Source organism: Meriones unguiculatus, chromosome 11, assembly GCF_030254825.1.
Source record: "Meriones unguiculatus strain TT.TT164.6M chromosome 11, Bangor_MerUng_6.1, whole genome shotgun sequence".
NCBI lineage: Eukaryota > Metazoa > Chordata > Mammalia > Rodentia > Muridae > Meriones > Meriones unguiculatus.
The window spans coordinates 21,125,080-21,140,573 of record NC_083359.1 but is presented as its reverse complement, the minus strand read 5'-3'; the positions used below and the strand labels follow the sequence as shown (position 1 = coordinate 21,140,573).

Here is a 15,494-nt window from a genome sequence, read left to right as displayed (position 1 = left end):
TACATTTGTGTGTGTTCTAGGGAAGGGGGTAAAAGGTGGCAGGGTTGGGGGTGGCAAAAGGACAGAGTAAAGTCTACAGGAAAGAGCTAGACAGGTGAGAGAGCAAGGAGACACCTTGAGGAAAGAAAATGATGAGAATAATAAGATGGGTGGGGCTGGGGAGACGACAAGGGGCAGTTAAGGATGGGGCCAGGTAGGATAGCAAGGGTAGCGTGTACCTTCTGTTAATCTCCTGAACTGGCCATAGGCTCTTTGGTTGGCAAGAGGATCTGGGGGTGGTCTGTGAAAAAAGCAAAAGAACTGCCATCTAAACCCTCCGATTTGCTGCTGTGTGCCAAACACCCTTTGCTCAGGCAGCATCCACTGGGCACCTCGGCAAGCGGCCCGTGCATCCAGGGTTTGCAGTGGCTACGGGGCAGGCTGTGACCTCAGCGAGAAGACTGTTTATACTGACCACAGAGCATGTCTGTCCCACCCTCAGGGTGTCCTGAAACTTCACCCTTATCACAGGCAACACGTTCAGAGAAGTTTTATTCCTTGCTAATTAATTGTGCCTGTGTGTGCACACATGTGCCTTTTTATGGAGTCCAGAGGTCAACCTCCTGTCATTCCTCAGAATGCTGTTCATGTTACTGAGACAGGGTCTCCCACTGGGCAGAGAACTTACTCATCATGCTAGGCTGCCTACCGCAGTGATCCACCAGCCTGTCTCCCTAGTGCTGCCACAGCTGTTTTTTTGTTTTTGTTTTTGTTTTTTTTAACATGGCTTCCAGGGGTTGAACTTGGGTTCTCTTGCTTGCATTCCAGGGACTATTAGCTGAGTTAACCACCTAGCCCAAATTTTTTGAGAAATTAATTCTTGAAAACCGAGGCTCTGACTTAAGTCAGAATTGATTCTGGATCTTGCCAATAGCAGTGGAGATCACTTGGTAAGCTCTGTCCAGAAGGGAAGAATTGGGAGTTAGAGGCCTTGGTTTGGGTCTTAGGAATGCAGACGGATTTCGTCTCACTCATCCCGAACTTTGACACTGTGGCTTTGGTTGTGTCTCCCCTTGTTGCTCTTCCCTGGATTATTTCGCATTAATTTTGATTTTAAAAGGAGATAGTCCATTGTAGCTATGGACACGGGGCTTGGAGAGCACACATCATCCCCAACCAGGGGGGGCGGTGGAGGGTGGGGGAGGAGAGAAGTTGTCTGACTTCATGTTCTTTGCACTGAACATATTTAGCAGTCACTGGCTAAATACTTTGTTCTGAGCGCTGCCAGTATAGTGTTGCGGCTGTCTCAACAGTGGAGAAGCAGGCACAATAGAGATGAACTTGATCAGGCTCCTAGGGATGGTTGGGGCAGACCCAGGGTTTGAAAGAAATGTATTCTGTAAATAGCTCAGATACTCTACTGTTCTATCCTTTAGCGCCTTCCTCAACACCCCTCCCCAGCCTCATTTGGCCCCAAGTAGCAGGTGATAATAAACTTCCGGACTGCGCAGCTGGTGCCCTGCTGCCCTGGATGGTGGGTGGGTGAGATTGAGCCCAGGAAATACAAAGCAACAAGAGGAGGAAGGGTGTGACATGAGGCCCACTAAAGCCATACAGATACTTAAAGCAGCCTGGCTTCTCCAGTTTTCTTTGAAACGGAGAGCATCTTTTTGAGGTGCCTTCGTAGGCTGTTTGCTTCTGAAGTCTGCCCCCAAAGAGTCTGCTTGCTGCTTAGGAAGGCAGCCTTGAGGTTCACGTGTGCAGAGCTGACTAGGAACCCCAGAGCTCTTGTGGAAACAAGTGGGTGGGCCAGCTGGAGAACACCATGCTGTTAAATGTGTAGCGTTCTGCTGCCTTTCAGTTTAGAGGCTCCACAGTCACCCTGAGGTCACCTCAGCCTCAGTGCTTAGCTGTTCTGCTCTTGTCCCAGATCAGCACCCTGTGGTCCACTCCTCCTTACGCCCATTCACTCATGACTCTGAGGGCTTCAGGATCACGCTATCTGCCTTCCGTATGCCCTTGCCCTCTTATCTAGGTCCTATTGACATCTCGTTTGTGGAGTGAGTCACCCAGTGTAGACAAATATATTGGCTATGGCTCTGTGGCAAGGCTTCTGAGTCTTCAATAGATTCCCCCCCCCCAACTCCCCATGTGATCCTTGTCTGGGGGGCGGGTTTCCGGGAGAATGGAAGCTCTTAGGGAAGAACAGAGAGTGGGAGTTTGAGGGCAGTTACCATGCTTGGTTGAAAACTCTTAAGGAATGTCTTCTCCCCTTCATTACATATTTATTTTATGACGTCAAAACATTGGAATAATATCCATACTTCCTTACCAAATTCATACTGTGGTGCAGAATCCTACCAGACTTCTTTCTCACACAAACTATTTATTTATCAACAGAATCATAAAGTTCTATAAATAGCCCTTTCAGGCAAGGGATCAAGTGCCATGTTCTCCTGTCCCTGAGGCTCATAGACCAAGCCTGGTGGGCCTGGTTTCTCTGCCCTGGGCCCACTGTCTGTCTGTCCCACTCTGGACCACATCTTGGTCCTGCCAGAACTTTGTCCTATGGGGTCAGGACAGTAGTATCTTCTGGAAGGTTTTGGAGATGAATTGATACATGGAAGCAATGTGAAGAGGGTCCTGTGGAAATCAGTCTTTGTTGCATTCCTTTTCCCAGCATTAGCCTTGGTTCCCCGGCTTCTAGGCTCTCCCACCTTCCTTCACAAGTCTGAAGGAAGCTGAGTGGCAGTCGTAGAGGCTGTGTGGATGAGACCACACGCTACTGAGGTGGGTGTGCTTTGGCCCTCTGCCTCCCTGTGCTCATTTGAAGTCTGGCTCTTTGTACTAAAACTGAGTAACTCAGGACTAGATCTGTCTGCATACAACATGAAATTTTTATCTAAAGAGATGAGAGATAGGGGCTGGAGAGATGGCCAATCAGTTAAGAGAACGAACGCACGTGCAGAGGACCCAAATTCAGTTCCTATCGCCTACATCAAGCAGCTTACAACCACCTGCTGTTCCCATTCCAAGGGATCTGACCTCTTATGCTTCCTGGGGCACCTGCATGCATGTTCTACACACACACACACACACACACACACACACACCACTAAAATAAAATTGGAAAGAAAAACAAAAGAGGCAGGTGATGCCGGGTTGTTGGCGTGGTGGCTTCTGATGTCATCAGGGCCTCAGATAACTCTACTTGTTGGTCTCACCCTCCTTAGCCCGAGGCTTCCATTCTAGGTGTCGCTCTGTGGCTGCAAGCATCTTAGGCTGGAAGAAAGGAAGATAGGCCGGTCTTTTCTGGGAGCCTGCAGTCAGTGCCTGGTTGCAGGTCCATGGCTGCTAGCAGAACACACAGGCGTGCTATCAGTAAAGGAGATGGTGAAAGTAATCCGCCGGCTATGCTGATTTTTTTAGTTAACTAGGATTCCTATTACTCAGGGAAAAGGGAGTAAGGTGTGGGAAGTCACCTATGCTGTGACATCTGCAAGACCAGACCAGGGGCAGAGGGGCTTGGAGAAGGACCGCTAATGGCTCTGTAAATTGAAGTGCATTAAAATCCTGCCTGACCTGAAAAAGGCAAAACTAAACTTCCTGTAACGCTTACTGGCTTCTGTGAGAACTGACCCTTTCCCAGGGTCACACAGAGCATTAGTCTTAAAGGCCACACACATCTACAGAAGTGCCCATTGATAGGCACCAAGATGGACCAAGGAATCCTCTTCAACATCTGGCTCTCGGCTTACCATCCAAGATGGATCTAGGCATCAGGAAAAAGGGATGCAGAAGGGGGACAGCAGCTCTTCAGAGATTGACACCAGCATCCACATTACCCTCCTTGACACAGACGCACACATTCCACTCCAGAACTCAGCCTGGCTCCCACAGTGGCAGGTAAAGTGGGAAGTGGAGTCTCAGCTTGACATGGTGTGTTCAGCTAAAACTCTTAGTACGTACATAGACGGGGAAGGATATGTTAATGGGAAAGTAGTAGTTGTGAGCATGGAGATTTGGCCATACATCTCTTGGGAATGTAATTATATATAAAAGTTGCTATGAAAAAAGAAAGAAAAGAGGAGGAGGGGGAGGAGGAGGAGGAAGAAGAAGAACTCAGCCCCTGAGGTGAGTGGTGAGAGTTCACCAACTCCATGTCTCCCCAGAGGAAAACAACAATCAGCACGCACGTTGGAAACAGCTGCCTCCGTCTTACGCAGAGAGGCAACAGAAGTCAGGCTGTGTAGAAACGCAAAGTTAGGTTCCTGAAGGTGCACTCATCCCTTTATGTCACCATAATAAAATAGTATGAAACAGAGGTTTATTTTGGCTCACGGTCTGGAAGGTTCAAGTCTAAGATGGGCCACCCTGCTGGGCCGGTTGGCAGGATTCACGGCAGGGTGAGTGTTCTCCAGCTAGGAAGCAGACAGATGAGATAGGTCAGGGTCCTACAGCTCGCTTGGGGGAGCACGCCTCCGAGTGACTGTAGCTCTTCCTAAAGCTGCAGCCCTTTCCTCACGGTGTGGGGACTGCCAACCTAGCATAGCTAATTTTGCCACTGTCATGATTTGCCATGTAAAATATCTGATACGTGAGGTATCTGATACGTGACCACCATAGGAGTTGTGACCCACCGGTTAAGAACCGCTGGCTCAGAACCTTGGGGTGAAAGCTCTGCTGTGAGAAATCTAACCGCCCTGGGACCACCTCACCGGAGAGGCCAGACGGGATGGCTGGTGGACAGCATGGTCCGCTGCTTGAGGGAGTGAGCCGTCGTCAATCTCCAGTCTTGCGGAGCCTTTAGACCCCAGGCCTGGACCAGCATCTAACTACAACCTGCTGTGAATCAATCAGTCCGCCAAGCTCTTCTTCAGCTTTGAACTCAGGAGCAGCAAAAATCAACGGTTATTTTTAGCTGCCGAGTTGGAAAGTATTTGCTAAATTAAAATAGTACCTGGTTGGAGTTCTTGGCTTTTGTGTTCTGCCCTTGAAATGGAGAAGTCTCTGCAGCCAGAATGGAACCCTTAAGCAAATATTTGGAGGATAAGACTTTCCAAACATTTACGCATTAATTAGTGCCCAAGGGCTAGTATGCTGTTTGTTCTATTGTTAAGGCAGACATTACCCTTGAATTAATGCATGTGAATATTATTTTATACACCCCCAACTTTCTCCAATTTTATATTTGAAGTATTTTCAAGTTAAAACTTAAACCCGTGGGGAAGTTGAAAGAATAGTGACCCCCGTCTCTTCCGCTGAGATTAACACAAGAATCAATACTCTGTCTCACGTGCCGTCCACACTCTTTATACACGTGTCCCATCAAATAGGAGGCCATAGGACAAGTCTTTCAGTAATGACTTTTAAAATCAGTTGTTGAGGTTAAAAACGGGGTCGTGGTTTTCTCTGCGGCGTTTCGCACGTTTGCCATCATACTCGGTTCTTAACTTTCTAGACCCTTCCCCCCCTTAACTCGCGCACCCTTCTGCCCTCTTCCATTCTGCTTTCTCGTCCCCTTATTCCAGCAGTTCTCAACTTCGGGGTCACGGCCCCTGTCGGGGGTCCAATGGCCCTCTCACAGGGGTCACATATCAGATATCCTGGATATCAGATACTTACGTCATGATTCATAACAGCAGCAAAATTATAATTATGAAGCAACATTGGGAGTCATGACATGAGGAACTGCATTCAAGGGTCCCAGCGTTAGGAAGCCTGAGAACCACTGTTTTACTCCTTAGTCCTCGCTTTCCCTCCCCACAAGTTCTCTTCCTCTTTTTCTCGGGTCACGGTCCCCCTGCTACTCCCACCACGCGCATGCGCACACTTAAACCAACGTTCCACGTGAGAGGAAACACGGTGTTTGTCTTTCTGGGTTTGGCTCATTTTGTGTAGCCTAACTATCTCCAGCTGTGTTTCACTCACCCTGGGCGTCATGATTTATTTATTTATTTTTCCTTACAGCTAAATGGAATTCCGTTGTATGTGCCCGCCACGTTTTCTGTATGTGCCCGTTTGTTTGATGGGCATCTAGGCTGCTCCGTTTCCTGGCTAATGTAGATCTTGAAGCAACAATGTGGATGTAGAAGCATCTCTGAGGTATGTAGACATGGAATCTTTCAGCGATACATCCGGGAGTAACGCAGCTGGCTCACCTTGTAATTCCAGTATTTGGAGGAGCCTCGCTCTTGACACCCTGAATGGCTTGTGCGAGCACTGTATGAGGGGACCTCGTCTCCCGCTCCCTCCCCTCCCCCAGCATTTGTTTTCCTGGTGATGGCCCTTTTGACTGGGGTGAGATAGGATATCAAAGCAGTTTTACTTTTCATTTCTAGCTGGCTAAGGATGGTGAAATTTTGAAGCCTTTGCTGGTCATTTGAGTCTTCTTTGGAGTAGGTGATGGGGTGATTGGATGATGATGGGGTGCTAATTTTCACCAGTTCTTTATTTATAACTATTTTAGTAACCATACAAGTAACGCGTTAATTGTGATACCACTGCGAAATGTAGAAAATTAGAAAGAAACGAAACTCATTCTAATTTCACTTCCTAGATTAAAATGTAATTTAGGTATGCGAGTGTGAGCTCAGACTTTGGCCTTCATTAGGCGGGAGTGCCCTCTCGTGGTTTCTGGGCAAATTGCGCTGAACGGGAATTCTTTGCAAGCTCGCTGAGGTTTCATTGAATTGATTGGACTTTCTGAATTGATCAGAGTTTCTGAAACCGCTGAAGGTCCTGGCATCTCACACCCAGGAAGGGCTTCCATCCACTATAATGGCTGCCTGTTTCTTCTTCTGGTCCAGCAGCTCTACACTACAGTCAGCCGACCCACGCGTTGAAGTCGGTACCGCTCTTCCCCAGCTGAGCAGATGTCTGTTTTTTCCTAGGTTCTTTTCCTTCTCCCTCACTTCGTCCTTCTTGCCGCTTCCTCCAGTTATATCTTGTCTTCTGTGCACGTCATACCTTTTAGGACTTCTGATACAATGAACTCTCGATATTTTTCGATCGATCAGCTTTGGCCCCATTGCAAATTAGCACATGAATATAGCATCACATCTATATAAGTCTATATAATTATATAAGTATACTTAATACTCTAAAATACTTTAAAAATGCTTTTTCTCACAATAATAATAATAAAAAAGACCTTAGTCCTATCACTTGGAAGCCATTGTTTGTGGAGATCCAGACAGAAAGCTACACGATCTCTATGAGCAGAATTCTCAGTGCCTTCCCAGGCAGTTCAAAGAGCAACAAATGTCACACGCATTGAGTCGACTTGTCATATACGTGAATAAAGTTACTGTAGCTGGGGACTTTCGAGACTTACTGTGACAAACCTGCCAGAAAGAAGTAAGAGGGAACCATTTGTCTCTGTGCGTTTCAGCCTGTGGGGAGCCCGGATGAAGAGGAGAATGGGCCTTCAGACGTTTAGAAAAGCGCAAGTGTCAGTCCAGTGTCGAGGCAAAGCTGGGTGGGTCCCAGGGTTTGGGATCAGCAGCCGTGCTCTTGGCCTTCTCTCGGACAGCTGCTTCTCTAGAGCCTCGTGCTGTGACAGGTGAAATGTTTTCAAGCCCTTTTCTCACTTGGCACTCCCAGAGAACAGAGATGTAACTGACATTTGAAGGGAGATCACTTCTAACTAAACCCTAACGGTGGCAGCTGACAGTTTTCCTCGAGGGAGGCTGGGATGGTGTGTGGTGCTGAACAGAAATGCACTGGTGCATTTGATGAAGTATTGTGGAAATTTTATCTGTGAGATGGGGGCAGATGCTTATCAACCATATTTATTTATAATTTGCTCACTTGTAGGTGTATGGTAAGTGGGTTGATGCTATGAAGCCATGTTTTCTCCAAACACATAGCAGATATGTAGAACTAAAAATGGAGACAGACATATCTTTGGTGTAGTATTTTCAAAAAGTATCTGGAATAACACACGGGAAATAGCACCTGGGACTTGAGCCTCACCTCCAGGAGAAAGCATCTTCAAAAGGCTCCGAAAATTAGTCAACTTTCCTAAATGTTGTATTTGGTCAAAAACTTACGTATTAGTGAAGATTAAACGCACCAAGCTGTTTTCACATGAATAAAATCCAAGGGACTTTAGTCCCATAGAGTCTCAATAAGAGAAACAGTAAAGATTAAAATCAGCATGACTATATAAAGTATGTATAATCCTAACACATTTTCTTAGCCAGTTCATGTGAAACTCCCAGTTATTTGTTTAATGTGGTGAATGAGGCTAACATTTCCAGCTGGGAAACAGTTACTTGGGTAAATATTGAGCGCTAAAGTCCTACAGGGATGATAGTAGTAACGATAATGGTTAGAATATGTTGGGCATCTCTAATCTGAAACAGTGGTTTGAAAGCTTGTGGTTGCAAGCATTTTGGATAATACTAAGCGCTGCTTCACCTGGATTCCCGTGGCTTTTTCAGAGCCAGCTGTAGATGGCCTCTCAGAAGTTCATTGAGCCAAGGTTCTGCAGGAAAGGAAGACGACACTGTGTCAGATTGCTTGCAGGAGAGCCAGCTGGGAAAGGCTGGCATCCTGGTGGCGAGGCTTAAAGGACAACTCGGGACTTTTCCCTGAAGATGTCCTGACCTTTATCTGCGGTCCTACCAAGATGACCGTACCCTGCCCTGCCTCCATGCTGACCCCGCTGTGGACTCCAGTCTGATTTGCTTCTCTGGCCTCTTCAGCCCTTCATAGCCACACATGTCCTGGCTGCTTCTTTATAGCTGTGCAGAGAGACAGCAAGTGAAGGGTTCTGAAAACGGAAACCCATCTGTTTAAGAGGGCCCCAGGTGCCCTGGCTTTGGGGCTTATGGATCCTTATGGACCCACAAGTCTTTGTACTTATGGTTGATGGCTGTCAGTGTTGCTGAAGAGATGGTTTGGTCTCTAGTGGAAATGGCACCATCTGCTGTTACCTTTAAGAGGGCCACCTACGTTTCTAGTCTCAGTTTGCCTCAGGGAGAGTTCCAATATCCACCTGTTTCCCTTCACTAGTTTATCCTATCCTTTATATTCACTCTTCCCTAAATCCTGCTGTCAGCTCAGGAACGGGATTTCCCAGGGAAGGAAATCATGTCTCTGTTGTTGGAAGCATAGGCTGCCCCACTGTGGGACAGGGGTCAACGTACCTGCTGAATTTGCCTGGAAACAACTTCTGCCTTCAACCCTCCATCACTCCGTAGTGTACAAGTTGATCAGAGAGGAGGCTGAAAACTGTATTGATGGACTCCTATCATTCAGGTGGCTTGTGGGCTCCCCTTAGGAGGGCAAGAAATGCAGGCAACTTAAGATAAGGCAACGTTAACCTTTGACCAGACTTGTGGAGTCCCTGGAAGATTTATTTTATTATCAGGCTTATGCTAAATCCTAGAGGTCCAGCTACCCAGCAGCTCCCCTTTCCCCCGGGGTATCAGGAGGTTTTAGTACCTTCAAAGTCTAAGCAGGAGCACCCTGATCCCACCACCACCACCTTTTTCTCATAATAATGAAACATATGCATATTAGAAACAATTTCGTAAAGAATTTTAAAAGGTCACTCATACTCCCAGCACCTTAATCGCTGTTAACATTTTTACCATTCACTACTTCTCCGCAAAAATCGACAGACCAGCTTCTGGCTATTACAAATAAAGCTGCTACAAACATGGTTGAGCAAATGTCCTTTTTGTGTACTTGAGCCTCTTTTGGATATATGCCTAGGAGTGGCATAGCTGGATCTTGAGGAAGTGCTATTCCTAGTTGTTTGAGAAAGTGCCAGATTGCTTTCCAGAGCGGTTGTACAAGTTTACATTCCCACCAGCAGTGGAGAAGGGTTCCCCTTTCTCCACAACCTCTCCAGCATGTGTTGTCACTTGAGTTTTTGATCTTGGCCATTCTGATGGGTGTAAGGTGAAATCTCAGGGTCCTTTTGATTTGCATTTTCCTGATGGCTAATGACATTGAGCATTTCTTTAAGTGTTTCTCTGCCATTCAGTATTCCTCTACAGAGAATTCTCTGTTTAGCTCTGTTCCCCATTTTTTAATTGGATTACTTGATTTGCTGCTTTTCAACTTCTTTAGTTCTTTATATATACTGGATATTAGCCCTCTGTCAGATAGAGGGTTGGTGAAGATTCTTTCCCAATCTGTAGACATTTGTTTTGTTTTGATGACAGTGTCCTTTGCTTTACAGAAGCTTTTCAGTTTCATGAGGTCCCATTTATTGCCCAGATGCCCCTCAACTGAATAATGGATACAGAAATTGTGGTACATCTACACAATGGAATATTACTCAGCAATAAAAAACAAGGAAATCATGAAATTTGCAGGTAAATGGTGGGATCTGGAAAAGATCATCCTGAGTGAGCCATCCCAGAAGCAGAAAGACACACACGGTATATACTCACTCATATAGACATATAATATAGGATAAACCTACTAAAATCTGTACATCTAAAGAAACTAATCAAGAGGGAGGACTCTTGCTAAAATGCTCAATTCCTATCCAGAAAGGCAAAGAGGCTGGACATCAGAAGAAGGATAAAACAGGGAACAAGTTAGGAGCCTGCCACAGAGGACCTCTGAAAGGCTCTGCCCTGCAGACTATCAAAGCAGATGCTGAGACTTATGGCCAACTGTTGGGCAGAGTGCATGGAATCTTATAAAAGAAGAGGGAAATAGTAAGATCTGGAGAGGACAGGAGCTCCACAAGGAGAGCAACAGAACCAAAAATCTGAGCACAATCCCAATCCCACTCTCTCCCCCTTCTGCACCTATACCCTTCCCCCAGTCCACTGATAGGGGAGGGCTTCCTCCCCCTCCTTCTGATCCTAGTCTATTAGGTCTCATCAGAGTGGCTGCATTGTCTTCCTCTGTGGCCTGGTAAGGCTGCTCCATGCTCAGGGAGAGGTGATCAAAGAGCAGGATGATCAGTTTGTGTCAGAGACAGTCCCTGTTCCCCTTACTAGGATACACACTTGGAGACTGAGCTGCCATGGGCTACATCTGCGCAGGGTTTCTAGGTTATCTCCATCAATGGTCCTTGGTTGGAGTATTAGTCTCAGAAAAGACCCCTGTGCCCAGATTTTTTGGTTCTGTTGCTCTCCTTGTGGAGTTCCTGTCCTTTCCAGGTCTTACTATTTCCCACTTCTTTCATAAGATTCCCTGCACTCTGCCCAAAGTTTGGCTGAGTCTCAGCATCTGCCTTGATACCGGCAGGTGGAGCCTTTCAGAGGCCCTCTGTGGTAGGCTCCTGTCCTGTTCCCTGTTTTTCTCCCTCTTCTCATGTCCATCCTCTTTTCCTTTCTGAATGGGGATTAAGGATCTTAGCCAGAATCCTCCTTTTTGATTGTTTTCTTTAGGTGTACAGATATTGGTGTGTTTATCCTATATTATATGTCTAATATCCACTTATGAGTGAGTATATAGTGTGTGTGTCTTTCTGCTTCTGGGATACCTTTAATCCTAGCCATCAGGGAGGCAGAGGCAGGCAGATCAGGACCAGCCTGTTTTACAGAGCGAGTTCCAGGATAGCTAGGGCTACACAGGGAAAACATGTCTCAAAAAACAAACAAATTAATTAATTAACACAAATAAATATATGTATAAATATATTCATATATGAACACCCATATTTACTCTGTTCTCCTCCCCACCCCCTCTCCACAAGGAATAAATCAGACAAAAGAAAAGTTCATTTCCGAAGAGTATTCAATTTACTGTGGGTTTATGAGAGGGGCCTCATGTGGGCTTGGATTCAAGGAGGCTGACTCAGTGCTGATGAGTTAGTATGGGAACACTTAGGGACATAGGCATGAATATGAAGAAGAAAACACAGCTCAGTTCCATCCCAGCATTGAGGAGGCAGGAGGAGACACGGGGAGGCAGGAGGAGGCAAGAGGAGGCAGAAGATGTCTGTGAGTTTGAAGGCAGCCTGATCTATGTAGCAAGGTCCAGGCCACCCAGGGCTACCTAGTGTTTTAAAAACAACAACAACAATTCCTTAACTCGTGTAATTTATGTACAAGGGCCCGAGGGGCTACAAGCACATTTAGACTGCTCACTAAATCCTTAGCAAACTTCTCACTTGCAGAAGCAAAGCCACGTCAAGCTGTCAGACAGAGGAAAGCAGACTTTTGACCCAGCATACTCTGGGTCAGTCCCACGCGCCCGTTGCAAGCAAGTTGGCAGGAATGGGCAGCTTGGTGGATGAGCTTTTTGTGTCCCTGGATTTCCCATCACCGGGGTTGCAGCCAGCTACTCTTCCCCGGGGGCCTCAAACTGCCAGTTGACTGACGTGTGTTTAATTTACTGCTCTCCTCCAGCTGACTTGTCTGCCTGCTAGTGGCTTCCAACTAGGAATTCTGGGAAAAGAGAAATGGGATCCTCCTTTTTGCTAATGGCTGCCCACCTTATCTGAGGCCTCCCCTTAAGACGTTCGAGGCTCAAAAATAGTCTCATTGGAATTCAGCTCACCTCCAAATTGCTCATACCAGCCTTTCCAAGGAATCTATTTGTGCATTACTTGTTAGCCTGGTCAAGGGTTTAAGCATGTCCTGGGATATCTTATCCTTATTTAAACATTTGATCCTTCTATGAGAAGGAATTTTGTTGTTGTTGTTGTTGTTATTTTGTTTTAACATATAAAACTGTTTTGTATGGTGCCATATGAGAAAACTGTAAGAATCAAGACTTGACAACATTAAAATAAAAATGGGAATAAGGAGGCTGGAGAGATGGCTTAGTGGTTAGGAACTGGCTCTTCCTTAGACTCAGGTTCGATTCCCAGCACCCACGAATGAGTTTTAAAACAATGTGAATTAAATTTTTTTTTAACCTGGAAATTTCCCCTTTTCTTCTGCTTAAAACTATAGCAAATTGTTGGAGCCCAGCCTGGTCTATAGAGGGAGTTCCAGGGCTGCTGGGGCTAAACTGAGAAACTGTATTCTAAAAAAACCAAACAACAACAACAAACAAAAACCACCACCAACAAAAACAAAACAAAGATGCCTGCCAACTCCCCTTAGAGCATACCTTTGACATTATCAATAGGACAAAATGGCAGCCTACAGAATGGGGAAAGATCTTCACCAACTCCACATCTGACAGGTTGCTAATTTCCAAAATATATAAAGAATTCAAGAAACTAGATATCAACAAACCATATCACCCAATTAAAAATGGGGTACATATCTAAACAGAGTAATTGCTAATGGCTGAGAAGCATTTAAAGAAATGTTCAACAACATTAGCTATCAGTTACTAGCTATTAGCTAGTAACATTAGCAAATCAAAATATCTCGGAGAATACATCTTACACCCATCAGAATAGCTAAGATCAAAAACTCAAATGACAGCTCATGCTGGGGAGGATGTGGAGCAAGGGGAAACATTCCTCCATTGCTGATGGGAGCGCAAACTTGTACAACCACTGTGGAAATCAATTTGGCGGTTTCTCAGAAAATTGGGAATAGATCTACCTCAGGACCCAGCTATATACCACTCCTAGTCATATATCCACCATCCCATAAAGACACTTGCTCAACTATGTTCATAGCAGCTTTATTTGTAATAGCCAGAAACTAGAAACAACCTAGATGTTTCTCAACCTAAGAAAGGATAAAGACAATGTGGTACATTTACACATGCAGGAAACCTTATGGAAGAAGAGGGAGAAAAACCTAGAGGGGACAGGAACTGCACAAGGAAACCAACAGAGCTAAAAAATCTGGACTGGAGGGTGGGGAGAACTGCTGAGACAGATACTCCAACCAAGGACCATGCATGGGGAGGACGTAGACCCCCTGCTCAGTTTCCAAGTGGGTTCCCTAGTAAGGGGGTCAGGGCTGTCTCTGACATGAACTCAGTTGCAGGCTCTTTGATCACCTTCCCCTGGGGGGGGTGCAGCCTTACCAGGCCGCAGAAGAAAGATGATGCAGCCACCCTTGATGAGACCTGATAGACTAGGGTCAGATAGAAGGGGAGGAGATCCTCCCCTATCAGGGGACTAGGAAAAGGGCATAGGGGGAAAAGAGGGAGAGTGGATGGGACTGGGAGGAGATGGAGGGGGCTACAGCCAGGATACAAAGTGAATAAATTGTAATAAATAAAAAAATAAAACCATTTAAAAAAAGGCACCATGCATATTGCAGACAAGTGGATGGAACTAGGAAAGATCATCCTGAGTGAGGTAACCCAGAACCAGAAGGACACACATCACTTCTAAGTGGATAGTAGCCATAAAGTAAATGATAACCATACTATGATCTGCAGACCCAAAGAAGTTAAGTGACAAGGAGGGTTCAAGGAGGGACACTTGAATCTCACTGAGAAGGGAAAATAGAAAAGGCCTTGTGGGTGGATGGAGGGAAAGGACTGGATGGAAGCTGGGGTGGAAATAGGAACAGGAGAGACCAGGTGGAGGAAGGACCGAGGGAGAGCACTGGGAGAGATGCCTGGAATGGTGGTGGGGGGCCATCTCTGGGATGAGCTAGAATCCTAGGGGAATATGAATGCCCGGGAATCTGTGAGGGTGACCCTAGCTAAGAGTCCTAGCAATGGAGGATAGGAGCCTGAACCGGTCATCTCCTATAATCAGGAAGGACTTCCAGTGAAGGAGTTGGGGCACAAACTCAGCCACACACCATTTGACCTACAGTTTGTCCTGTCTATGGGATATGCAGGGGTAAAAGATGGAGCAGAAATTGAGAGAATGGCCAATCAATGACTGGGTCAGCTTGAGCCCCATGCCATGAGAGGGAGCCCATCCCTGACACATTGATGATGTTCTGCTATCCTTGTAGACAGGAGCCTAGCATAACTGTCATCAGAGAGGCTTCATCCAGCAACTGATGGGAGCAGATGCAGAGACCCACAGCCAGACATTAGGTGGAGCTTTGGGATTCCTGCAGAAAAGGAGGAAGAAGGATTGTAGGAGCCAGAGGGGTCAAAGACACCACAAGAAAACCTACAGAATCAACTAACCTGGGCCCACAGGAGCTCACAGGGACTAAGCCACCAACCAGAGAGCATGCGTAGGACTGACATAGATGCTCTACACATATGTAACAGCTGTGTAGCTTGGTCTTCAGGTGGGAGTCCTAACAGTGGGAGTAGAGGGTGTCTCTGACTCTATTGACTGACTGCCTTTGGGGCTCTTATCCTTAACTGGGCTGCCTTGTCTAGCTCAATAGAAGATGCACCTAGTCTTACTGCAACTTGATATGCCAAGGCTGGTTGATATCCATAGGAGGCCACCCTTTTTCTGAAGAGAAAGGGAGACGTGGAGGGAATGCAAGAAAGGTGGGAAGAGGGGAGGACTGGGAGGAGAGGAGGAAGAGGAAGCTGTGGTCAGGAGGTAAAGTAAGTAAATAGATTAACAACCCACAACCTATAGCAAGTCCTTCTATTGTAGTGCTATTTAATATGTAAGTTGTATTACTACACATGTATATTGTTTTGTATTTTTTGAAAAAGCACAGTGTGTTTAATTTCCTCTTTACTTTCTGGTA

At 46.1% G+C, this 15,494-nt stretch overlaps 1 protein-coding gene across 3 annotated transcripts in view; it reads left to right on the top strand.

Annotated features, from left to right (window-relative positions):
- The first annotated feature begins 5,310 nt into the window (after positions 1 to 5,310).
- The window catches only part of LOC110551045 (olfactory receptor 2Y1B-like), a 39,432-nt gene continuing 29,248 nt past the window's right edge, over positions 5,311 to 15,494 (top strand). Inside the window, exons 1-3 of one of the 3 annotated variants that reach the window (XR_009584469.1) lie at positions 5,311 to 6,084; positions 7,373 to 7,543; positions 8,427 to 9,608. The gene's annotated coding sequence lies outside the window, so the exon portion shown is untranslated. Of the gene's footprint in view, positions 6,085 to 7,372; positions 7,544 to 8,426; positions 9,609 to 15,494 lie in introns of those variants that run through there. The other 2 variants (XR_009584468.1, XM_060363791.1) reach the window with 2 other exon arrangements.